The sequence below is a fragment of the Pinus tabuliformis genome, chromosome 2_1 (genome assembly GCF_031772625.1).
Source record: "Pinus tabuliformis cultivar Carrire ecotype Pingquan chromosome 2_1, CPIR1, whole genome shotgun sequence".
NCBI lineage: Eukaryota > Viridiplantae > Streptophyta > Pinopsida > Pinales > Pinaceae > Pinus > Pinus tabuliformis.
The window spans coordinates 425,043,836-425,070,859 of NC_142299.1; positions in this window are offsets into that span (position 1 = coordinate 425,043,836).

The following is a 27,024-nucleotide window of genomic DNA, read 5'->3' on the forward strand; positions in this document are numbered from 1 at the left end:
TTCATGTCTGTGTAGTCCCAGGCAATGGCTTCTTTGTGTTTTCGAAGAACATCTTGGAGCTGTTTCGTCTGGGATTCTGACAGATCTGGATTAATATTTAGGGTCTTCCCTCGCTCTATCTCCACATAAATTCTTTCATGGGACATAGTTGTAGGTAGCTCTTCGAATCCATCTGTTGTTTTAATATTTTCCTATGTTTCACAACTCAAGACAAACTCCAGGATTCATTGATTTGAATCTGAAACAGAACAGGGATCACTAATAAAAGTGGTAATGGTGTCATCTTCTATTTCTGTTTTCAATTGAAGGGCCTGCCCAATAGTAAGGACTGGTCTTAATTCCTCATTTTCAGATTTCGACTCTTCCTCTAATAAAGGTTTCTTACGGCCAGCTAGCTTCACTGATGGGCTAGGTTCTGCAGGAGGGTATAACACCAAATTTTTAGTAACCTACCCATTTGAGATAACCATGTGCCTAGAATGACACCCAATATAAGCGTCTGTGGTTTTCAGCCACGGTCTTCCGAGAATCAGGGGATGGCCACCAGCTGGTGACTGCATTTGCAGCACTAGAAAATCCATAGGGTAATGCCATTAATCGACTGAGATTGTGATATCTTCCAACTTTCCTACCAGCTTGACTGTAGATCAGTCTTCGAGCTCTAACATAGTAGGTGTATGTTTTAGATTTCAAAGACCTAGTGCATGCATAGTTTCAACGGTAATGACATTTATGGTAGTGCCCAAATCTACCAGTACATTCAAAATTTCTACTCTATTAATTTCCATGGTTATGATTGGGTTCTCGGGATCCCCATATTTCATAGGAATGGCCTTTCCCATCATAAAATATGATAGCTTTCCCATCACATGAATGGTGGGTGGGTCCCTTGATTCCTTTTTAGGCTTCTTAGCACAATATTCCCTGAGATTTTTTGCATATATAGGTACGTCCCTCATAGCTTGTAACAGGGGAATCTTAACAAACAAATTTTGCAACTCCCTTAACAAGTCAAACTCATCTTAAGGGATCTGTTTACTCAAGGTCAGTCTTTCCGGATAGGGTGGTTCATCTTGGTGTTCTTGAGTAATTAGCGGCTGAGGAGGTGTCTGATTTTTACTAACTTGGTTTGATTCCTCCTCAACTGTTTCTGATTCTTTTTCCTCACTGCAAACTTGTGTAATGATAACAGGTGAGGGTTGAGCATCTACTACCCGCCCAGATCTTAAATTCATCTCATAAAGTTCTGCGGTGGAGATGTTGTATGAAGATAGGTTGAGGGTGTCAGCTTGCTGAGCTCCCTTATTGTTAGGGTTCAGATTGGGTTGGATAAGAAGCTGGGGACGAATAGGTTGATTATTAGGATGCATATCAGAGGGCAACTGGAGTTGTTGTTGTGGTATTGACTGGGGAAACTGCCCAGGAGGAGAGGGTGCATGCCAGTTCAAAGCCCACGAAGAACTCAAATTAGCTTGAGGAGCCCATTGCTACCAGGGTGGAAGCTGATATTGGGGCCACATAGGTGGATAAGGCATGGACTGAGGATGTTGGGTCCCTATAATACTAGTGATTACCCCATTACTATTGTAGTTATACCCCTTATTTATATTGTTGTGCCCCTATTACCCCCATATTGTTATTTCTGTGCCCCATAGAATCCCTCTATTGTTATTTTTGTGGCTTTATATTATTATTGTTAGGTCGACTGGATTATATTGTGACTCCTTAGACTCCTATATATAGAAAGGAGGTTTTGTCATTTGTATCATCCAAGAATTGTTCATTTATGTAATGTAAAGGAGGTTACCCCCTCGAAGAGGCTGAATTCTAAGGCGTTGATCTATCTTTTCTATCTTTTCTTGAGCTGGTTTCATAACATTTGGTATCAGAGCTTTGGATTCTAGGGTTTCGCTGCTCCAAACAGGTCATCGTGGCATTTTCGCTATAACCTTTTTTCTGTGACATTTCAGAAGTTTCAAAAAAAACCCATTTGAGAAGAAATTGCGCTGAACCTTGGGTCTGAATTTCAGAGCTTTTCGCGCAATATTTGTGGAGATATGATCTGAGGAAGTTGGTCTTTTTGCAGACTCCTGAATTACATTCAAAACAGGTGACCTGGGGAAAATCGTCATAACTTTCTCTCTGGGGATCAGATTGAAATTTCGTAAGAAGGTACAGAAAGAGGATAGACTGTAGTTTCTTGCGTGTGTATTTCAGATTCAAAGGTTGAAACAGTGACTCGTGGCACGTCGTACAAGTTCGCTCTACTGAACCAGTCTAAAAGCAAGTCACTGTGGGAGATTTCACATAACTCTTCCTTGGAGAATCCAATTTGGCTCAGACTTGTGGCATTGGAAAGAGGACGCAGAAGGCTACTACAGGTAGCAATTTCAGAACTGGATGATCCAAAATTACAGAGATACATCAGATTCAATATCAGGCTTCTATAAAGTGAAAAAAGGTGTGTAGTTTTTTTTTAAATTTTTGTGTAAGCTTGGTTTAACGGAATTCAAAGGGCATAGTAAAGCATTATTATCGGTAACTGATGCCCCGAGGAAAGAAAATGCAAACACCTAGTAAGGAACCTGAAAGCTCTAGCATGACTCATGAAGAAGAGGAAGAAATGCTACATGATATATCAAAATTACAAGAACAAGTGCAACAAATGTCACGCTCACAAAAGCTAACAGAAGCTAAGATAAGTGGCGTGGAATCTAAGATAAATGGCATGGAATCTAAGATAAAGGGCATGGAAGCTAAGATGGAGGATTCGATGGCATATTTGAAGACAGATTTGAAGACAGACATGGAAGAATTGAAGAAGTTGCTACAAGAAAGGGTCACTAATGGTGAAAAGGTAGTAAAGGAAACTCATGATGAGAACAAAAGAAATGTTAATCATGATTCCATAGATGCTAACGTTGGATCGAAGAATCACCATATTCCAAAAATCGATATGAGGAAGTTTGATGGCAAGGATCCCGCCACATGGATATTACAGATGGAGCAATTCTTCGATCTCAATAATGTGCAAAATGCACAAAAGGTACGTATGGCAACTGTATATTTGGAACCAAATCAGTTTGTATGGTATCAATGGCTTTGCTCTCGTAAACAATTTATCACTTGGGCAATTTTTACGGAAGAATTGATAGCACATTATGAAGATACAAAAAGCAACACTTTTTTTAGCCAATTGATAAGTCTCAAACAAAAGGGTTCAATAATGGAGCACATTGAGGAGTTCCAAAAATTGAACATAAGGGTAAAAGATATTCCAGAGGAGCATAGGATTGATGTGTTCATAGGGTCTTTAAAGGATAATATCCAACATGATGTTCGCCTTTGGGAACCTGATTCATTAGAGAAGGCATTCAGGTTAGCAAGAAAAATGGAAAGCAAAATTATGGCAACCAGGAAGCATACCACTCACAACTATAAAGACGGAAGTGTTGTTGCCCCTAGTCTTCCACAACCTATAAGGTTGACACCACAACAATTGGAAGAAAAAAGAGCAAAAGGGCTTTGTTACAGTTGTGATAGCAAATACACTAAAGGTCATAAGTGTGCTGAGAAGAAATTATTCTACATAGATTGTGAAGAGGAAGAAGAAAAGGAGCAAGAAAGGTCAAAAGAAGAAGATATACTCCAGGAACAAAGCCTAGATGAAGAACAAATAAATCCGACCATATCTTGTAATGCATTGGCGGGAATTACCACTCCTCAAACCATCAAGATAGAAGGACAAATCAAGAAGAAAAAGGTAATAGTGTTGATTGATTCAGGAAGCACCCACAATTTTATTCATTGTAGGGTAGCAAAAGAATTGAATTGCTTCCTATATCCAGCACCAGAGTGTCAAGTGATGATTGCAAATGGAGGAACAATAAATTGCTCTGGAAAGTGCCATAATATCAAGCTATCCATGGGAGAATATGTATTGACTAGCCCAATGCTTTCCATTCCAATGGGAGGTGCTGATGTTGTACTAGGAGTCCAATGGCTACAATCCTTGGGTACAATAGCTTTTAATTTTCAAGAACTTTTCATCAAATTTTCTATGGAAGGAAAGGAAGTTGAATTAAGGGGTATTGCAGGGAAACCAGGAAAGATAATCAGCTCTAATGGCATGACAAAGCTTCTAAAAAAGGAGCAAAGAGGTGTAATTGCACAATTATGTTCGCTAGATGTTTCCACATTGGAATCATCTATTTCTCCAGATCTCCAAAAAGTCCTGGACAATCATTCCAAGGTATTTGAGACTCCCAAAGGTCTCCCACCTATGCGTGATCATGATCATGCTATTCATCTGATTCCAGGAAGTGTTCCTCCAAACATCAGGCCGTAGTATTGGTGCACAAGAAGGATGGATCATGGCGCATGTGTCCGGATTATAGGGAGCTCAACAAGCTCACTATTAAAGATAAGTTCCCCATTCCTGTTATTGATGAATTATTGGATGAATTGCATGGATCAATTTACTTCACCAAGTTGGATCTTCGTTCGGGATATCATCAAATCAGAATGAAGATTGAAGACATTCCGAAAACGGCATTTAGAACTCATGAGGGTCATTATGAATTTTTGGTCATGCCTTTTGGCCTTACCAATGCACCTTCAACATTTCAAGGTTTGATGAATTCAATTTTCAAACAATTCCTTAGAAAATTTTTGTTAGTATTTTTTGATGATATAATAATCTACAGCAAGTCTTGGAAGGATCATGTTGAACATGTTGACAGGGTGCTACAACTATTGGAGGAGAAACAATTATATGCAAAAAGATCCAAATGTTTCTTTGGAGTCCAGGAGGTGGAATATTTGGGTCATATTGTATCTCATGAAGGAGTTAAGGTAGACCCTAGCAAAATTAAAGCCATTAAGGAATGGAAAATCCCCACATCCATAAAGCATCTGCGAGGATTTCTTGGGTTGACAGGGTATTATCGCAAGTTTGTTAAGAATTATGGGAGAATAGCAGCACCTCTAACAACATTATTGAAGAAAGATTCATTTTCATGGACTCCGGAAGCAACAAAGGCCTTTGAACATCTTAAAGAGGCAATGTGCCAAGCACCGGTCTTAGCTACACCGGACTTCACAAAAACCTTTATTGTGGAATGTGATGCTTCAGGAAATGGAATTGGTGTTGTTCTAATGCAAGATGAAAGACCCATTGCTTTTGAAAGTCGTCCAATCAAGGGAAAGTTTTTAAGCAAAGCTATTTATGAGAAGGAAATGTTGGCAATACTCCATGCACTTAAGAAATGGCGACCCTACCTAATGGGAAGACACTTCAAGGTAAAAACGGATCATGATAGCCTTAAATACTTTTTAGAACAAAGATTATCCTCTGAAGAGCAACAAAAGTGGGTCACAAAGATGTTGGGTTATGACTTTGAAATCATCTACAAAAAAGGGAAGCAAAATGTGGTGGCAGATGCACTCTCAAGAAAGGATGAGGATGTGGAAGCATTGTTGTGTGCCATTTCTATTATCCAACCAGATTGGATAAACGAAGCAAGGGAGGAATGGAAGAATGACGAAGAAGTGTGGGCACTTATTCGAAAGCTACAACAAGATTCCAGTACTTCTGATACATTTAGCTGGCAAAATGATTCGTTATGGTACAAAGATCGCTTATACCTCTGTAAGAATTCCCAGCTAAAACAAAAGATTCTTATGGAATTGCACACTTCTCCCTTAGGAGGGCACTCAGGATTTTTAAAAACTTACCACAGGGTTAAGAAGGAATTTTTTTGGGATGGCCTTAAATCAGATATTCAAAAGTTTGTGGCGGAATGTTTGGTTTGCCAGCAAAATAAAGTTGAAACAATTAAGACACCGGGTCTATTACAACCTTTATCCATTCCAAGCCAACGTTGGGAGGAGGTTTCAATGGATTTTATCACAGGTTTACCCAAGTCTGAGGGAAAGAGTGTCATCATGGTGGTAGTTGACAGACTTACCAAGTATGCACACTTTTGTGCATTATCACATCCATTTAAAGCCAGTACAGTTTCTACTGCATTTATGGAAACAGTTCAAAAGCTACATGGAAACCCAAAGATTATTGTAAGTGACAGAGATCCCATTTTCACTGGAAATTTTTGGACAGAATTATTTTCTTGTCTTGGTACTCAGTTAGCTCATAGCTCATCTTATCATCCTCAATCTGATGGGCAAACTGAGATAGTAAACAAATGTTTGGAAGGATATCTTCGTTGCTTTGTATCTGATAAACAGACACAATGGGTCAAATGGTTGCCTCTGGCTGAATGGTGGTATAACACTTCCTTCCATACAGCAACAAAAATGACCCCATTTATGGCACTTTATGGGTATCAACCACCATCCATCACATCATATTTAAGAGAAAATTCTAAGGTTCAGGCAGTGGAACATCACATCGAACATCAACAACAAGTCCTCCAACTCTTAAAGGATAACCTCGTGTTGGCACAAAATAGAATGAAACAACAGGCAGATCAACATCGCAGTGAAAGAAGTTTTGATGTAGGTGATTGGGTATTCCTACGGCTACAACCATATAAGCAAATGTCCCTAAAGCAAGCTAAGAAGGATAATAAATTATCACCAAAGTATTATGGTCCGTACAAGGTGTTGCAAAAGATTGGTACTATGGCATACAAATTGGAGCTTCCTGCAGCTTCTCGATTGCACCCAGTTTTCCATGTTTCATGTTTAAAGAAGGTTATAGGTGACAAGCTCCCAATTCAAACAATATTGCCAGAACTTGACGAGGAAGGAAAAATTATATTGGAACCGGAAGCAGTCACAGAAACAAGAACTCGACAGCTACGAAATCGATCAATTTCAGAGTATCTTATCAAGTGGAAGAACTTATCCGCTGAAGATTCCACATGGGAGGATGAGAATTTTATGCAGAAGTATCCAGAACTACTCAAGCGTTGAGGACAACACTTTTTTTGAAGGAGAGGGGCATGTTGGGTCCCTATAATACTAGTGATTACCCCATTACTATTGTAGTTATACCCCTTATTTATATTGTTGTGCCCCTATTACCCCCATCTTGTTATTTCTGTCCCCCATAGAATCCCTCTATTGTTATTTTTGTGGCTTTATATTATTATTATTAGGTCGGCTGGATTATATTGTGACTGCTTAGACTCCTATATATAGAAAGGAGGTTTCTTCATTTGTATCATCCAAGAATTGTTCATTTATGTAATGTAAAGGAGGTTTCCCCCTCAAAGAGGCTGAATACTAGGGGCAACAACACTTCCGTCTTTATAGTTGTGAGTGGTATGCTTCCTGGTTGCCATAATTTTGCTTTCCATTTTTCTTGCTAACCTAAATGCCTTCTCTAATGAATCAAGTTCCAGGAAATATACAAGGACACTAGTGGCAACCTCATGAAAATCAAAACACTACGCTCAGGACTTAGAGCAGGGTAGCACTTCCCTCCCTAAGACGAGATATTTATCTTCAGATTGATATAGATCATGTCTTACACCTTGTTAGCCTCCCTGGAAACGGCGCCAAAATGTTGGTGTCCAAGTTTGAATAAAATATTCAACCCTTTCCTACATTAATTCATCAATCTGTGTGCGTACAAATTTCAAGGTAACGTGCAAGGTATATGTAGGGGAAAGGTTATAGCCTTGCATCAACCAAGGATTCATGGTTAAGAAATCAACACATCGTTATAACAGGAATAGAAATTAAATCACATAACTTAAAAGGCATTCACAACACTCTATATGTTATGAAACCAGCTCACAAAAAGATAGAAAAGAGAGATCCACGCCTTAGAATTCAGCCTCTTCGAGGGGGCAACCTCCTTTACATTACATAAATGAACAATTCTTGGATGATACAAATGACAAAACCTCCTTTCTATATATAGGAGTCTAAGGAGTCACAATATAATCCAACCGACCTAACAATAATAATATAAAGCCACAAAAATAACAATAGAGGGATTCTATGGGGCACAGAAATAACAATATGGGGGTAATAGGGGCACAACAATATAAATAAGGGGTATAACTACAATAGTAATGGGGTAATCACTAGTATTATAGGGACCCAACATGCCCCTCTCCTTCAAAAAAGTGTTGTCCTCAACGCTTGAGTAGTTCTGGATACTTCTGCATAAAATTCTCATCCTCCCATGTGGAATCTTCAGCGGATAAGTTCTTCCACTTGATAAGATACTCTGAAATTGATCGATTTCGTAGCTGTCGAGTTCTTGTTTCTGTGACTGCTTCCGGTTCCAATATAATTTTTCCTTCCTCGTCAAGTTCTGGCAATATTGTTTGAATTGGGAGCTTGTCACCTATAACCTTCTTTAAACATGAAACATGGAAAACTGGGTGCAATCGAGAAGCTGCAGGAAGCTCCAATTTGTATGCCATAGTACCAATCTTTTGCAACACCTTGTACGGACCATAATACTTTGGTGATAATTTATTATCCTTCTTAGCTTGCTTTAGGGACATTTGCTTATATGGTTGTAGCCGTAGGAATACCCAATCACCTACATCAAAACTTCTTTCACTGCGATGTTGATCTGCCTGTTGTTTCATTCTATTTTGTGCCAACACGAGGTTATCCTTTAAGAGTTGGAGGACTTGTTGTTGATGTTCGATGTGATGTTCCACTGCCTGAACCTTAGAATTTTCTCTTAAATATGATGTGATGGATGGTGGTTGATACCCATAAAGTGCCATAAATGGGGTCATTTTTGTTGCTGTATGGAAGGAAGTGTTATACCACCATTCAGCCAGAGGCAACCATTTGACCCATTGTGTCTGTTTATCAGATACAAAGCAACGAAGATATCCTTCCAAACATTTGTTTACTATCTCAGTTTTCCCATCAGATTGAGGATGATAAGATGAGCTATGAGCTAACTGAGTACCAAGACAAGAAAATAATTCTGTCCAAAAATTTCCAGTGAAAATGGGATCTCTGTCACTTACAATAATCTTTGGGTTTCCATGTAGCTTTTGAACTGTTTCCATAAATGCAGTAGAAACTGTACTGGCTTTAAATGGATGTGATAATGCACAAAAGTGTGCATACTTGGTAAGTCTGTCAACTACCACCATGATGACACTCTTTCCCTCAGACTTGGGTAAACCTGTGATAAAATCCATTGAAACCTCCTCCCAACGTTGGCTTGGAATGGATAAAGGTTGTAATAGACCCGGTGTCTTAATTGTTTCAACTTTATTTTGTTGGCAAACCAAACATTCCGCCACAAACTTTTGAATATCTGATTTAAGGCCATCCCAAAAAAATTCCTTCTTAACCCTGTGGTAAGTTTTTAAAAATCCTGAGTGCCCTCCTAAGGGAGAAGTGTGCAATTCCATAAGAATCTTTTGTTTTAGCTGGGAATTCTTACAGAGGTATAAGCGATCTTTGTACCATAACGAATCATTTTTCCAGCTAAATGTATCAGAAGTACTGGAATCTTGTTGTAGCTTTCGAATAAGTGCCCACACTTCTTCGTCATTCTTCCATTCCTCCCTTGCTTCGTTTATCCAATCTGGTTGGATAATAGAAATGGCACACAACAATGCTTCCACATCCTCATCCTTTCTTGAGAGTGCATCTGCCACCACATTTTGCTTCCCTTTTTTGTAGATGATTTCAAAGTCATAACCCAACATCTTTGTGACCCACTTTTGTTGCTCTTCAGAGGATAATCTTTGTTCTAAAAAGTATTTAAGGCTATCATGATCCGTTTTTACCTTGAAGTGTCTTCCCATTAGGTAGGGTCGCCATTTCTTAAGTGCATGGAGTATTGCCAACATTTCCTTCTCATAAATAGCTTTGCTTAAAAACTTTCCCTTGATTGGACGACTTTCAAAAGCAATGGGTCTTTCATCTTGCATTAGAACAGCACCAATTCCATTTCCTGAAGCATCACATTCCACAATAAAGGTTTTTGTGAAGTCCGGTGTAGCTAAGACCGGTGCTTGGCACATTGCCTCTTTAAGATGTTCAAAGGCCTTTGTTGCTTCCGGAGTCCATGAAAATGAATCTTTCTTCAATAATGTTGTTAGAGGTGCTGCTATTCTCCCATAATTCTTAACAAACTTGCGATAATACCCTGTCAACCCAAGAAATCCTCGCAGATGCTTTATGGATGTGGGGATTTTCCATTCCTTAATGGCTTTAATTTTGCTAGGGTCTACCTTAACTCCTTCATGAGATACAATATGACCCAAATATTCCACCTCCTGGACTCCAAAGAAACATTTGGATCTTTTTGCATATAATTGTTTCTCCTCCAATAGTTGTAGCACCCTGTCAACATGTTCAACATGATCCTTCCAAGACTTGTTGTAGATTAGTATATCATCAAAAAATACTAACACAAATTTTCTAAGGAATGGTTTGAAAATTGAATTCATCAAACCTTGAAATGTTGAAGGTGCATTGGTAAGGCCAAAAGGCATGACCAAAAATTCATAATGACCCTCATGAGTTCTAAATGTCGTTTTCGGAATGTCTTCAATCTTCATTCTGATTTGATGATATCCGAACGAAGATCCAACTTGGTGAAGTAAATTGATCCATGCAATTCATCCAGTAATTCATCAATGACAGGAATGGGGAACTTATCTTTAATAGTGAGCTTGTTGAGCTCCCTATAATCCGGACACATGCGCCATGATCCATCCTTCTTGTGCACCAATACTACTGGAGCTGAGAAAGAACTTTGACTCGGTTGAATTATACCAGCCTCTAGCATTTCTGCAACCATACGTTCAATTTCACTTTTTTGGACATAGGGATATCTGTACGGCCTGATGTTTGGAGGAACACTTCCTGGAATCAGATGAATAGCATGATCATGATCACGCATAGGTGGGAGACCTTTGGGAGTCTCAAATACCTTGGAATGATTGTCCAGGACTTTTTGGAGATCTGGAGAAATAGATGATTCCAATGTGGAAACATCTAGCGAACATAATTGTGCAATTACACCTCTTTGCTCCTTTTTTAGAAGCTTTGTCATGCCATTAGAGCTGATTATCTTTCCTGGTTTCCCTGCAATACCCCTTAATTCAACTTCCTTTCCTTCCGTAGAAAATTTGATGAAAAGTTCTTGAAAATTAAAAGCTATTGTACCCAAGGATTGTAGCCATTGGACTCCTAGTACAACATCAGCACCTCCCATTGGAATGGAAAGCATTGGGCTAGTCAATACATATTCTCCCATGGATAGCTTGATATTATGGCACTTTCCAGAGCAATTTATTGTTCCTCCATTTGCAATCATCACTTGACACTCTGGTGCTGGATATAGGAAGCAATTCAATTCTTTTGCTACCCTACAATGAATAAAATTGTGGGTGCTTCCTGAATCAATCAACACTATTACCTTTTTCTTCTTGATTTGTCCTTCTATCTTGATGGTTTGAGGAGTGGTAATTCCCGCCAATGCATTACAAGATATGGTCGGATTTATTTGTTCTTCATCTAGGCTTTGTTCCTGGAGTATATCTTCTTCTTTTGACCTTTCTTGCTCCTTTTCTTCTTCCTCTTCACAATCTATGTAGAATAATTTCTTCTCAGCACACTTATGACCTTTAGTGTATTTGCTATCACAACTGTAACAAAGCCCTTTTGCTCTTTTTTCTTCCAATTGTTGTGGTGTCAACCTTATAGGTTGTGGAAGACTAGGGCAACAACACTTCCGTCTTTATAGTTGTGAGTGGTATGCTTCCTGGTTGCCATAATTTTGCTTTCCATTTTTCTTGCTAACCTGAATGCCTTCTCTAATGAATCAGGTTCCCAAAGGCGAACATCATGTTGGATATTATCCTTTAAAGACCCTATGAACACATCAATCCTATGCTCCTCTGGAATATCTTTTACCCTTATGTTCAATTTTTGGAACTCCTCAATGTGCTCCATTATTGAACCCTTTTGTTTGAGACTTATCAATTGGCTAAAAAAAGTGTTGCTTTTTGTATCTTCATAATGTGCTATCAATTCTTCCGTAAAAATTGCCCAAGTGATAAATTGTTTACGAGAGCAAAGCCATTGATACCATACAAACTGATTTGGTTCCAAATATACAGTTGCCATACGTACCTTTTGTGTGTTTTGCACATTATTGAGATCGAAGAATTGCTCCATCTGTAATATCCATGTGGCGGGATCCTTGCCATCAAACTTCCTCATATCGATTTTTGGAATATGGTGATTCTTCGATCCAACATTAGCATCTATGGAATCATGATTAACATTTCTTTTGTTCTCATCATGAGTTTCCTTTACTACCTTTTCACCATTAGTGACCCTTTCTTGTAGCAACTTCTTCAATTCTTCCATGTCTGTCTTCAAATCTATCTTCAAATCGTCCATCTTAGCTTCCATGCCATTTATCTTAGATTCCACGCCATTTATCTTAGATTCCACGCCACTTATCTTAGCTTCTGTTAGCTTTTGTGAGCGTGACATTTGTTGCACTTGTTCTTGTAATTTTGATATATCATGTAGCATTTCTTCCTCTTCTTCATGAGTCATGCTAGAGCTTTCAGGTTCCTTACTAGGTGTTTGCATTTTCTTTCCTCGGGGCATCAGTTACCGATAATAATGCTTTACTATGCCCTTTGAATTCCGTTAAACCAAGCTTACACAAAAAAATTAAAAAAAAAAACTACACACCTTTTTTTTCACTTTATAGAAGCCTGATATTGAATCTGATGTATCTCTGTAATTTTGGATCATCCAGTTCTGAAATTGCGACCTGTAGTAGCTTTCTGTGTCCTCTTTCCAATGCCACAAGTCTGACCCAAATTGGATTCTCCAAGGAAGAGTTATGTGAAATCTCCCACAGTGACTTGCTTTTAGACTAGTTCAGTAGAGAAAACTTGTACGACGTGCCACGAGTCACTGTTTCAACCTTTGAATCTGAAACACACATACAAGAAACTAAAGTCCGTCCTCTTTCTGTACCTTCTTACGAAATTTCAATCCGATCCCGAGAGAGAAAGTTATGACGATTTTTCCCAGGTCACCTTTTTTGAATGTAATTCAGGAGTCTGCAAAAAGACCAACTTCCTCAGATCATATCTCCGCAAATATCGCGCGAAAAGCTCTGAAATTCAGACCCAAGGTTCAGGGCGATTTCTTCTCAAATGGGTTTTTTTTTGCGACTTCTGAAACGTCACAGAAAAAAAGTTATAGCAAAAATTCCACGATGACCTGTTTGGAGCAGCGAAACCCTAGAATCCAAAGCTCTGATACCAAATGTTATGAAACCAGCTCACAAAAAGATAGAAAAGAGAGATCGAATTCAGCCTCTTCAAGGGGGCAACCTCCTTTACATTACATAAATGAACAATTCTTGGATGATACAAATGACAAAACCTCCTTTCTATATATAGGAGTCTAAGGAGTCACAATATAATCCAGCCGACCTAACAATAATACTATAAAGCCACAAAAATAACAATAGAGGGATTCTATGGGGCACCAAAATAACAATATGGGGGTAATATGGGCACAACAATATAAATAAGGGGTATAACTACAATAGTAATGGGGTAATCACTAGTATTATAGGGACCCAACACTATATATAGATCTGTAACGACAATAAATAAATAAACACAACAAGTAAAACAACATACATAAAAGAAAATATGCAACACCCGATCAGAAGAGTGGGTCGAGCTCTCTGATCAGGGTTGCGTTAAATTATAGCTAGAGATAGAACAACAAAATTGCTTGTATTTTATTAATTTGTGAAGAAGTTGTTACAATACATATCTCTACACGGCTACAGCATGTAGCAGTAGTTTATCTCTTTCACAGCATGTAGCAGTAGTTTCACAAAATAGGTTTGAAAATAGCTGGGAGCTGGTAGTTTCGTGATTCCCCCATGCTCAAGTTGTTGGATGCCCTCATGCAAAAAGGATCAAGCTTCAAAATTTCGTAAAATGAATCCTTCCTTTCCTGGGTATCAGTTATCTAGTTCTAAGACCTTCACACTTGAGTCCTATTCCTAGAGTTCCCTCCCAATGACTCTAGTAAAATGCACAAGATGAAGAACCTTCTTCAACTTAGTGGAGGCCTCATCACACTCCTCTAATAGCCTCTAGCTATTCTCCTTAAGTTGCTTGTTTTCCTTCTTAAGATAGTCATCTAGTGTCATGTACTCTTTCACTTCTGCCTTTAGCTTCTCATTTTTCTTCTGAAGTTTTTCAATCTTGGCCATCATCTGTTGCCTAGCTAATGAACTATCATGCTCAGGTGTTTTTTGTTTAGCCAATCTCCTCTTAGCTTCTACTTATTTCCTTAATTATTGCAAAGTTTATGTGACAAGTTCTTCTGTTTCATTGAGTGTCTCTCCTTGTACATGTTCTCCTTCAGGAAAGGCAGAGATATCAATCAAATGTGCTGAAAGAGGAGGAGTGGGAGTAGTTATTACCACTTTTGGCATACTTCTAGTGGTTCGACATAGGGGTGTTGATGGCTCACTATCCTCGAACAACCTTCTCTTCTTTCCTTTTGTCAGTGACAAGGTCCACAAGTGGAAACTTCTAAGGATGCCTTCATCAAACATCGTGAAACTACTGCTACAAGTTGTGAAAGAGATACCCATTCACTGGAATTTGTGGACATAACAAGTTTTAGTAGTTCGCATAGGCAAAACCCTCGTGACTTTACTTCATCAATTAAATATTATAAGAGACATAAGAAAGGAGGGTTACCTCATAGGTTTATCATAATAAATGCATGTTAATTAGTGCAAAAAGGATGCAAGGATGGGTAGAAATGTGAGGAAAAGATAAGCAGATTTTGTGCCCAACACACTGCATTCTACAAACTGTAATTCATTTCATCACACAATTAATGAAAATCCGCACAATGCTCAAGTACTACAAACTGAATATTTTAAATCAGGTAACGAGTTCCTCCATTTATCGGCTCATGAAATAACAAGATGGATATAACTTTGTTTCATGCAACTATTACTCTTAATAAGTTCAATGCATTTAAACAAGGAAATCAAAATCAGTACAAGAAATATGAGTCTTCACTAGTGGCTAGGTGAATGGTGAGATCTCAAGTTTTATTCTTCCTATACTGCAAACAATCAATCATTAAATCTATAACTCAAATACAACTTGAACTAAGAAAGCATCACTCATAAAACAAAACTGGAAACACTAAACTATTTAATAACTTAAACAAAGTAAAACTTTCTTGATGGCTTCAGTGGGCCCTTACCGAGATACCAAGGTAAGCTAAAGACTTAGAAAGCTCAAAAGTAAAATAACACACTGATCTTACCCATTGTTGCTCATATTATTAATGAAAAATAAGGATTACAATATCAGCATTACAAATCTCAGAGTGCTCTCTTTCCAACCTAATCTGCCTTCTCGGATGTCTTTGAAGACTAAGAGATTAACTATTAACCATTCAAGAAAAATATTATGTTTGACATGATCGTTCGGTAGACCTATCTTTTATAAAGAAGAGGGTTGTTACAATCGAAGTATAGGAGATAATCATCAATCTATATAATGAAATTGAAATTACATTTGTAACTTCATCCTCATGACACAAAGTGCATGAGGAAGAAGTGGATCTCAGGTAACTAGGTAAATGAGATGTCTTCAAAAACTTCATTGGTTCCATCGTAGATCGTTTGGTAAAGCACTAATTCTAGAGATGAAGTCTGGTACCGGAATCAGACAGTAGATGCTGATACCAGAATAGAACAATGGAATACGGCTACCGGAATTGATAGAGAATATGAGTACCAGAGTTAAATTATAGAACAACTGGAGCAGTTGGTACCAAAATCAAATAGTGGAGCAATTTGGTACCAGAATCAAATAGTGGAATGGTTGTGATGAGCACATTAGCCAAAATCTTGGGCTATAGGTCAAGTGTTGGATGAGTGCATGCATGTGGTGAGCACGGTCACTGAGAACGAAACTATTGGTCGAGTACTGGATAAGTGCACAGGTGGTTAATGAGTGTCGAGTTTTCGAACAAGTACTGGATGAAATACCGGATTGTTGAGCTGCCTGAGTATCGGAATGCTGAACTCACCGAGTACCGAAATGTTGAACTGGCAAAGTACTGGAATGCCGAATTGACCAAGTACCAAAATGATGAACAAGTCTAGAAGAGTAGGAAATCCAAAGATCTATGTGAACCAATCAGAGAAATTAGAGAGTAAAAGATCAAATAATGATATTTTTACTATAAGAAAACATAGAAATTATGTTTTGAGATATAGATTACCTCATATAGACATCAGAACGCTAAAAGGGCATATACTTGGAGAAAATAAGCGAATAGTAGATATATTTGAGGAAAAATGGGTGAAAATGAGAGGTTAATTAGGGCATTATAAGTGTCGAAAGGGAGACCCAACATTCCCCCATGCTCAAGTTGTTGGATGCCCTCATGAAAAAAGGATCAAGCTTCAAAATTTCGAAAAATGAATCCTTCCTTTCCTGGGTATCAGTTATTTGGTTCTAAGACCTTCACACTTGAGTCATGTTCCTGGAGTTCCCTCCCAATGACTCTAGTAAAATTCACAAGATGAAGTCTTTAACTTAGTGGAGGCCTCATCACACTCCTCTAGTAGCCTCTGGCTCTTCTCCTTAAGTTGCTTGTTTTCCTTCTTAAGATAGTCATCTAGTGTCATGTACTCTTTCACTTTTGCCTTTAGCTTCTCATTTTTCTTCTTAAGTTTTTCAATCTTGGCCATCATCTGTTGCCTAGCTACTGAACTATCATGCTCAGGTGTTTTTTGTTTAGACAATCTCTTCTTAGCTTCTACTTATTTCCTTAATTCCTGCAAAGTTTATGTGACAAGTTCTTATGTTTCATTGAGTGTCTCTCCTTGTACATGTTCTCCTTCAGTAGAGGCAGAGATATCAATCAAATGTGCTGGAAGAGGAGGAGTGGGAATATTTATTACCACTTTTGGCATACTTCTAGTGGTTTGACACAGGGGTGTTGATGGCTCACTATCCTCAAACAACCTTCTCTTCTTTCCTTTTGTTAATGACAAGGTCCTGGTGGCTTCCTTCTCCTATACATGTACCTTCTTCTTTTCAGAACTTTGAGCCTTGTCACTGAATTCATTAATTTTTAGGCCTCTTCGCTTTCTTAACACTTGGTGCAGGATTTTCTTCTTTGGGTAATTCGACAACTGCCTCTAAAGTGGTGTCGGTGACTTCTTTGTCACTCCTAGTTGACTTTTTCTTCTTCTTCTCACTGGTCAAATCTTGCTTGGAGTGAGTGAATTGATATAGGGCTTCTTACTCTTTCAAGACTTGCCTGTTGATGTAGGATTTTCTTTCTTGCCTTCAACTTCACCCTTAACCAACTTGTTGATAGATCTCGATGGAGAAGGGCTATCAATAGCCTCCTTGGACTTTAATTTCTTCTGATGCTTCCTACTGCTTTCCTGTTTGTTGTCAATGTCCTTAGTGCTCTCTTTTGGTAGGCTTTCCTCCATGTTTTGGGAACCTTCTGCTTGAAAAAAATGTTGTGCTAGAAATGTCTTCTAGTCACTACCTTGCTTCTTGCTTTCATGGACAACTAATAGTTTAATTAACCCATGGTGATAAATACTAGTTTGAACATTTTTATAGGATCACTTAATTCCTCTAGCCAGCTTGTTTAGGCTCATCCATAGAAAATAAGGAAAATTCATTTCAAGACCTCCCTCAAAATGAAACAAAAGTCTCAAATGATAAAGGAAGGTAGCAACATACCTACCCTCATAAGTCATAAACCTATGTAGAGCATTAATCATTAATCGATACTCTTCTTTGACCCAACTTCTCGGAATGCCTTTAGTGCAGTCTGGGTTCTGGTGTTCTGGAGTCAATAATTTGTGACAAAGCTCCTTATTGATGGCTACACCTTTAAAATACTTCTCCCCTATGGTTGGTAAATACATTGCCTTTTCTATGGTAGCCTCAGTTAGTTTAAACTGTAAACCCCCAAACTAAATGTTCTCACCATCAAAATGATGACTAAAAGCAAGAGAAACATCTTCATGATACCCTTTAAATTTTTTGAGGAATGAAGTCCACCCGGCTCACTTGAGCTTCTCCCTACATGATTTATAATCCTCGGTCTCTCTATAAGACCAGAATTCTGGTTTGTGCCTATCCACCCCCATGCTCGTAGTGAAAACAAGTCTCGAACTTGAGAGGGGTTTGGTATAGGATAAGGTAAAAGAGTATCGGAAATACTTAACACAGGGCACTGGAAGTAGTTTTATGGAGTACCAGATGAAATTGATATACACGATATCAAAAATGTTTGACACACATAGTACCGAAAATGGTTGACACACAGTTTTGTGAATGGGGATATAGGGGTATTGGAATTGGTTACACAAAGTACTGAAGGCAAAGAAAGAAGCGAAATAATACTCATCTGGACGGTGAAGCGATCCAAAGGGGCATTTATAATTCAAAGGGAGAATGATAACGACTACAATGTCTGCATAATTGGTAAGTGGGTGGTGCATATGGAAATGATACATTGTATGCAGAACTTGTTCAGAAATTATTTCCATATCTGACATCATATTTACGGGAATGGGTGTTAGATATGATACATATGATGTGGTCGGGTACAAAGGTACGACACAGTTCACATCAATGTTTTGTTAGTCCTTCTTGTCATCATTCACCTTCACAGTTATGAAATAGTGGAATCATCATTACTTAAACGACCTATGAAGGTGGAATAAGGGATAATATACTTTCTTAGATTAGGATCAATACTTCAGTTAATCATTACCATAGCCATCCCATTCAATCACACAAAAGGATTTTTTTCGAAGGTAAATGGTTGAGGATTAGGATAGGACTAGAAACTAAAGGGTGATAAAAATGAGGATAATCATATGTCATCGGATAATTAATATGATTCTTTAATAGCAGAAAGTAAAAATATTGATCTTATACCTCCATTACCAGATTACACATAAAACATTTCCTTCAGTACCAGATGAACATAGAGAATTTCTTCAGTACCGGTTGAACATATTGAGCTCCTTCAATACCGGATGAACACATAGAGCTTCAGTACTGGATGAACACAAAGAGCCTCCTTGGTACTGGATGAACATAGAGAACTTCTTTGGTACCGGATGAATGCAGATGTCTTTGTGAACCAAGAGCACTTTCGGATTTGGTTTTAAACAACGACAATTCAAACTTCTCATCAAAATCAAGTTCTTCAAGATACTTAAAAATTGCAGGACATGAACGAGATTTAAACACGGGAGTCACAGAGCTCTCTTGACGAAGGAGTCTTGGAATCAAATTGGGATTTTCGTAAACAGGAGGAGGATCAGGATCTGGATTAGCTCTGGTATATCTCTTTGAAGCCAGCATGTTATTTTCAAGAAATCAAAGGAACATAAACAACTTTTTCAGCCTGTCAAATCCTAAACTTATCATCCAAAAGCTTAGAATTCGCAGATGTACTGGGGTGTTTCAAGTGTCACGATTACAAGCTAGACCGGAGATTGACTGAAGTAGCGTTTATCTACTTGCGCTAATGCAAAGCAAAAGTGTTTCGAAGGCTACCTGGCTAATCTTCAGGCTCCATATGTAGCTTATAAAACAAATGACATTAACAAACAAACCATTTTCGTCCCCAATGGAGTCGCCACTATGTTAGAGCCTAGATTTGTCTCAGGCTGAAAAGACAAGGTTCTAGGTCCACATCAAACCACGCTCAGCCTCGTAGCTAGCCCTACGAGGACAGGAGAGGGCTCTCTCTAGGTCAATCTCGGCAAAAGGTAATCGATGAGACTCGAGATGGCTGAATTTGCAACTGATCTTAGGCTAGGTATGAAGTACAAGGAGTTTGAGGTTGATTTTTTGAGGCTTTTGTTGAATCAAAGGGAAAGGCAATTTTTGGGTGCAGGGATGAGACACAGTTTTTGCAGAGGTCTATTTGGGGCAAGGTAGGCGATCGTCTTGATGCTTTTAAAGAGAATGCATGGGTAGATCTAACTGGTGAGAAGCTAAGGAGAGCAAGAAGCTTTCAAGGATTCTCCTTAAACAGATGAAAACATGGAAAATCAAACAATTTCAAAGGCAGAGCATAAAAATCTATGGATTCTACCTTAACACTTCATTTGTTCCATTGCAAAAGATGAGAGAAGGAAAATGATACACATAAAAACTTACTATTACTGAAAGAAGCATACCATCAACACATAAAGCCACATGGATCCCAAACAGCGCTGCAAAACACTAGTCTTTCCTTTGCCAAAAATGCAGAAGTGAATGTACAATAGAGTGTCAAGCTTTTCCCAAGAGTCCAACCCTAAAAATGACTTAGAAATTACATAATATAGGCAAGCCAACCTATTCCCTTGCCTCTAGGGGTTGAGCTCATCATTCTAGGAGCTATTTCAACCAATTCTAAACAAAGTACTACAATCTAGGAAGTCAAAACAACTTGCCTCTATAAGGTAGGAAACTGATTCATTCATTAAATTTTCACTCTTTGGTGAATGAATCTTCTAGAACAAGTAACTAAGTGCCAAAATTACATTATGTTCACTCAATTACATCAAGATAAGTCAGAAATTACATCACAAAGAAAAACTAGTCAAACTGGCTGAATTTCTGAGCTGAAAGATGAAAAATTGGGCAAAAAACCTATATGCGCCGCACTGATTTCTATATGCACCGCGCTACTTTGCTGCTGATTTTGAGGCACTTTCTGAAGTCCAAATTGAGCTCAAGTTGGCTTGTTGGAAATCCCTACCTGTCTACTTTCCAACCCAAGTGGAATTTTCCAATTTGGTGTCCATTTGCCCCTCCAAAAGTGCATTCTCCCAAGACTGCTTCCTGTGTGTCAAAATAGGGGCAGTGAGGTCATTTTTTGCATGTTTTTTGACCTTTTGGGGACCCAAAACTTGCCCAAATTTCTTGTCCAAGTACCAAAATTCATGATTTCTCATGAAAAATCCAAAACTACAAGCCATTTGTGATTTGGAGCTCCCAGTCCTAAGCGCCGCGCACCTTGAGAAAAAGCCTGTTTTTTACACAAAAATTTCCAAAATCACCAAAAATGCCCCAAATTTCTTGAAATTTGGGCTGGAGCTCCCTTATCAAGTGTGATGCTGGGCTAAAGAGGCCTCGGCCAAAATCTGAAGACGATCGAGCCCCCTTTGCCTCTTTTGCTTCTTGATTGCCTTCTTCAAATTCGCCTTTAGATTCCTTATCCGTGCCTTGCAAACTTTGTTCCGTGCCCTGTAGTGGACAGCCATGTGTCTCAGCAATGCATTATCTCTATTGGCCTTGTTCAGTAGCCTCTCCAAGTGAATGTTGGCTCTCTCGAGATTAGACTCTCGATTCTCATTGATCTGTCGCTCTAGGGAAGTGAACTCAATCCTCCTATGTTGGGCATCTTGGCAATTCTCACGGATGTTCTGCAGCTCCATGATCGCATGTTGGTCTTCCAGCTTTTTGTTCCTCTGCTCCAAATACCTGATGTTCCACTTGGCCATCTCCAACTGGATTGACAAGGCTTGAATATCTGTTTCTTGCTCCTCGATGGTCCTCCTGTGTTTGGCACTCTCTGAATCTGTATCTGTCTCATCATCATGAAGGAGAACGAATTCGGTCTCTCGTTCACCTGATGGCTCACCTGAAGACCCCTCCTCATGCTTGGGCTTCTTGCCCTTGTCCTGTACCTGTGTCGTCGATGTAGGAAGCGAGGCCCCTTCCACGCCAGGTGGAGATAACACTCGCTTTGCTGCTGCAAACAAAGGTCTGGTGTCTTTCGGATAGCCCTTCTGATATGTAAAGAACACCGGCATGGTCTCATGATGCTCATACTGCTGAGAAGGTTCACCTTCATGTTTCACCTCTGATACTCTTCGTGAAGCTCTAAAGAAATCACGAGAGATGAAATCATCCCAAGTGATGCCCTGCAATGCAAGCTGATGAACCACCAAAATCTTTATAAGAGCAAAATGATAGACATTGTTAAGTTGTTGTTGAGGGGTTCTATGTTGTATAAAGGTGGTCATCCTCTCTATGTTCCAGCAAATTAAATACGGAATTTTCATCATCTGCACCCTGGTGAAATGCATGAGCAACCTAATGTGATAAGCATAAAGATGAGAGAATCGTCCCTCACAGCTGAAATATTTCATGATCAATCTCATTAGTGGAGCATATTCATCTTTCAGATATCGGAACGGGAAAACTCTCTTGAGCTGCCTCAAGAAATTGGTTTTGATGTATGGCTCATAATGCTGTCGGTCAACCTGTTGTTTCTTGTGCCATGGTTCACCAATATTTGGTATACCTGTTGCTAATGAGACAGATTCCGGTGTAAGTGTGAAGGTGACACCAGCAAAGATAGCTTGATCTTCGTGCAAGTGCAACACAAAAATATGAGCCAACTCATGATGAAATTGGACACTAGCCACCTTTTGACAAAACTCATAGCATGACTGATGCTCAAAACACTGCATAGCAAGAGGACAGGCCTGCAATTCTGTAAGGGTGGTCGGTTCTTCCCTAACATGTTTTCCACTTTTACGAGGCCTCCAGGCTTCCTGTTCTTCCAAGGGAGAATCACTTTGGGTTTCTACCTCATATTCAGATGAATGACCAGACGACATCACTGCTGATATACAAACTGCCTTGAATGACTGCTGGTGTATGAATCTGCTGTATACAACTGAACTTGGACTGCTCTTTTTGATATAAACAATGTTGTGTTGTGATTCTACCACCAAGGGGAAAAACAAATGTAACCAGGGAATATTAGGAAGGGGAAAATATTAGGGGATTAGGGAATATTGAAATAAAATTTAATTAGGGAGAGGAGGGGAATCCTATATATGAGAATAGGGTGTAGGGTTTGGGACTGTTGAATAGGGTTGAGGAAATTTTTATAAGGGTAAGGGTTTAGGAGTTTAGGGATTTGAATGTAGTGTAGGATTGATGAGTTTGATGGGGGGGAATAGGAAATGAGGAAACAAAAGGGAAATGGGGAAGGGGGAAAATCCTTGGTGACAAAACAATGTTTCAAAAACCCACAGAAAATTTCCTTACTTTCAAAGGGAAGGTTCAAATTCTTTTTTCAATGGCTATCATCCACCAACCAATCACACTCATCACCAAATTTAAAGCAACAGCATTGGATGAGGGCCTACCTGGCAAATTGATGCAAGGTATGGGCGATTTGGTGAGTTTCCAAGCAAGTTTCGGGCTTGAATCTATAAGCGCCGCGCTCATTACCCAGTGCGCCGCGCACTGTATATGCATCGCGCTGGTTCAACTTAACACTGGGCGGAAATCCTATGTGCGCCGCGCACACTATATGCGCCGCGCTGCCTGTTATATGCGCCGCGCAGGTTAACTATGAGCCAGTCTTCTCCAAAACACACAAACTCGACTTGAAACGTCTTTCTCCAACCTTGGCATGCAAAATGGCTTGAATCTTCATTGGAAAAGATTTATATAGACATCAATTTGATTTTTGTCTCTCCAATAACCCACTTTGTAATGTTTTGCAATTGACACTTTTTCACAATTAATAGAACTTTGACCTTTTTGTTTCCTCCTTAATTTTGGTTGAAATAATGAATTTCTTGGCAATTTTTTGCAGGGATAGCTGACATGTGATCTGGCAAAGGAGACCAGGGCTGCGCCTGGAGAATTCAAGAACTGAAAATTTTGAAAAATTATTACAAAAAACGAAATGACGACTTATCTTCAAAACAGAGTTTTGAAGAGAAGTCATAATCCATCCATATGACGTTAAAAATCTTTGAAATAACAACTTATCAAGGACCTCCCTCTGGCCTGCTGGCTTTATTAGACTTTGTCGAAGACCAAATTGACTAACCCTAGACCTAATGACTAAAATAACTGTTATGACCTAGAAACTGAAACAGGACTGCAAATGACTTTTCAAGACTTGATTTTTATGAACAGACCTGAGCCAGCAGTGCAAAGCATGAGGGGGATGAGTGACACAAGCCCTTCCGTCAGATTTATGGCATGCTCCTAATGAAATGCAACTGATCGAAAGTGATGGGACACCTAAACATGAAATGCAAAAAGAGTTTTGATCTCTCACGGAGGGATGACCAGACCGACTCTAACATTGGCTCCAATGGGGATGGTAGCTCCTCGGAGGTGCCAAGAACAGCAGATCTCGGTAAGAGCTAGACAGTGCCTTCGTCCATTGGGCTATGGAATTATTATTGCGACAAACAATACAAGATGTCAACTCAATTTATTTGACTGAAACTTAACTCGAAAACGACTCGATAATAACACTAAAATGACTAAAAAACTGACTCGACAAACTGAACTCAAAACTGAAATCTTTCTTCAGAATTATAGCCTTCACTTCGGGCCCCAGACTGAAGAAAAGATCACAGCACATACTTGCAGCGAAACTGAAATAAAATGGTATTTACAATGATAATGGAATAGCAGAAAAACTCAGAAAATGTATCGCTTGAGCAGCCGACCATTGACCGGCCCTCCTGGACAATCTTCCCCGTTCATCTCCTTAAGAAGAAAGGCATTCTGACCCCGATATGCTGCAATCTTAAAAGGACCTTTCCAGAGATTTTCAAACTTGTCGTGCTTGCCCTTTTCTTCATTTCTTGCATCCCACTTTAACACCACATCATCCAACTGAAATGTATCCGCCTTTGCTTTTCTGTCATAAATCTTTTTAATTCACTCCTGCAACTTGAATGTGTTCTGAAAAACATCTTCCCGTGTCTGCTGCAAGTGGATCATTTGATTTAGCCTTCTCTGCATTGGATCCTCTTCACTACCAGCCTCTTGAAGAAGTTTGACTACCGGAGCTGCAAGAGAGGTAGGGAACACTGTATCAACTCCATAAACTAACTCAAAGGGGGACATGCCAATGGATTTCTTTTGACTCACTCGATCTGCCCATAGTGCATGGACCAGCTTCTTATGCCAACTTTTCTTGTTCATTTCCAGCATCTTCTTAATGATATTAACCAAAGATTTATTGGAAGACTCCGCCAATCCATTGCCTTGCAGATGATAGGCGATTGAGTGCCCCAAAGTAATATGATATTTACTAAAAAACTCAACCATCCTTTTTGACTTGAAAGTTGCTGCATTATCAGTGATTAGCTTATTCGGGTAACCAAAACGAGACAAAATATTATTCTCAAGGAATGAAACTATTACCGCATCCGTAGCTTTCCTGGTGGGAATTGCTTCGATCCATTTTGTGAAGTAATCCGTTCCCGTGAGGATCCATCTATGCTGACCTGAAGAAGAAGGATGAATTTCACCAATAAAATCCAACCCCCACTGCTGAAAAGGGGCACTCACCTCAATGGGCTTAAGCGGCAAAGGCTGTAATTTCTGTTTCCCTTCAAAAATCTGGTAGTTATGATAGCTCTTGACAGCCTTAAATACATCAGTAAACAACGTCGGCCAATAGTATCCAGCCCTCAAAATTTTATTTTCCGTTGTTTTCCAAAAAAGGTGACCGCCACAATCCCCTTTATGGAAATCTTCCATGACCTGCTTCGCTTCTTCTTCCACCAAACAATTTAACAAAACACCACCGGGATCTTTCCAATAAAGTGCAGAATTCAAAACACAAAACTTAGCAGCCTTCAACTTAAGAGTTCTCGCTTTGTTTCTAGCCATACCAGGCGGTGCAGACAAATTTTGAAGTACATATATGATATCCGAATACCATGGAGAAAGAACAAACATTTCTGATACCTGAAGTGAAGAAATTTCCTCATTTTCATCAGACAAAGCAGCAATCAGATTTATGTCTAAGACGTGTAGATTTGATTCAACCATCAATTTCGCCAATCCCTGACCTTTAACAAGCTTTGTGGGCCTAATCTCCACATCATACTCCAGCAAAGCTACTATCCACTTGCCACGTCTTCCTTCAGGGTCGGTCTGAACCAAAACATCTTTAACAGCAGCATTAGGAACATAAGCTAAAATATGGGAATGCAGAATGTACTCACGGAAATATTTCAGTGCTTTAACAAGTGCAAGGGCTTGCTTCTCAATAATTTTGTATTTCAAAGCAGCATCTCTTATAGTTCGGCTGAAGAAAGCAATGGGTCTCTCATGCTCATCTTTTTTCTGCATTAACACAGCTGCCATAGTATGCTCCGAAGCAAATGAAAACAATATAAAATCCTGAGTATAATCCGGGCTAATTAGAACCGGAGCTGAAGAAAGAGCCAATTTAACTAAATTGAAAGATTTTACAGCCTCTTCCGTCCATGACACTTGGTTGTCCTTCTTAAGCATGTTTGTAATCTCCCTAAGATGCTCAGCAAGATTAGGAACAAAGCGGCGCAAAAAATTCATCTTACCATTGAACGATTGAATTTCCTTCTTATTCCGGGGCAAGTCAATTTGCTGAATTGCTTCCACACGTGCTGGATCGATACGGATGCCATCCTTTGAGATAATGTGCCCAAGTAGTTTGCCTTCATCCATGGCAAACAAACTCTTCTTAGGATTCAACGACACACCATATTTTCTGCACTTTTCAAAGACAATTTTCAAATGGTACAAGTGTTCATCATCTGATTTGGAAAACACGGTCAAGTCATCAAGGTACACAACCAAGAAGACATCTTTCTCATTTGCGAAAGCCAAGTCCATTGCCCGCTGAAAAGTGGCACCCGCATTCTTCAAACCGAAAGGAATTTTTGCATAATGAAAGGTTCCCCACAGAGTGGTGAACGCTGTTTTGTCTCCGTCATCTTCATGGACTAAAATTTGGTTATATATGGAATAAACATCAAGTAGCGACATGCGAGATGCTACAACTACTCGCTGTAGTATGTGATCCATTTTGGGCAGCGGATAGTTATCCTTCAATGAAACTTTGTTGAGATTCCGAAAATCAATGCACAAACGAATCTCACCGGTCTTCTTTCGCACAGGCACCAAATTAGATATCCAATCAGAAAAACGGATGGGAACAATGATT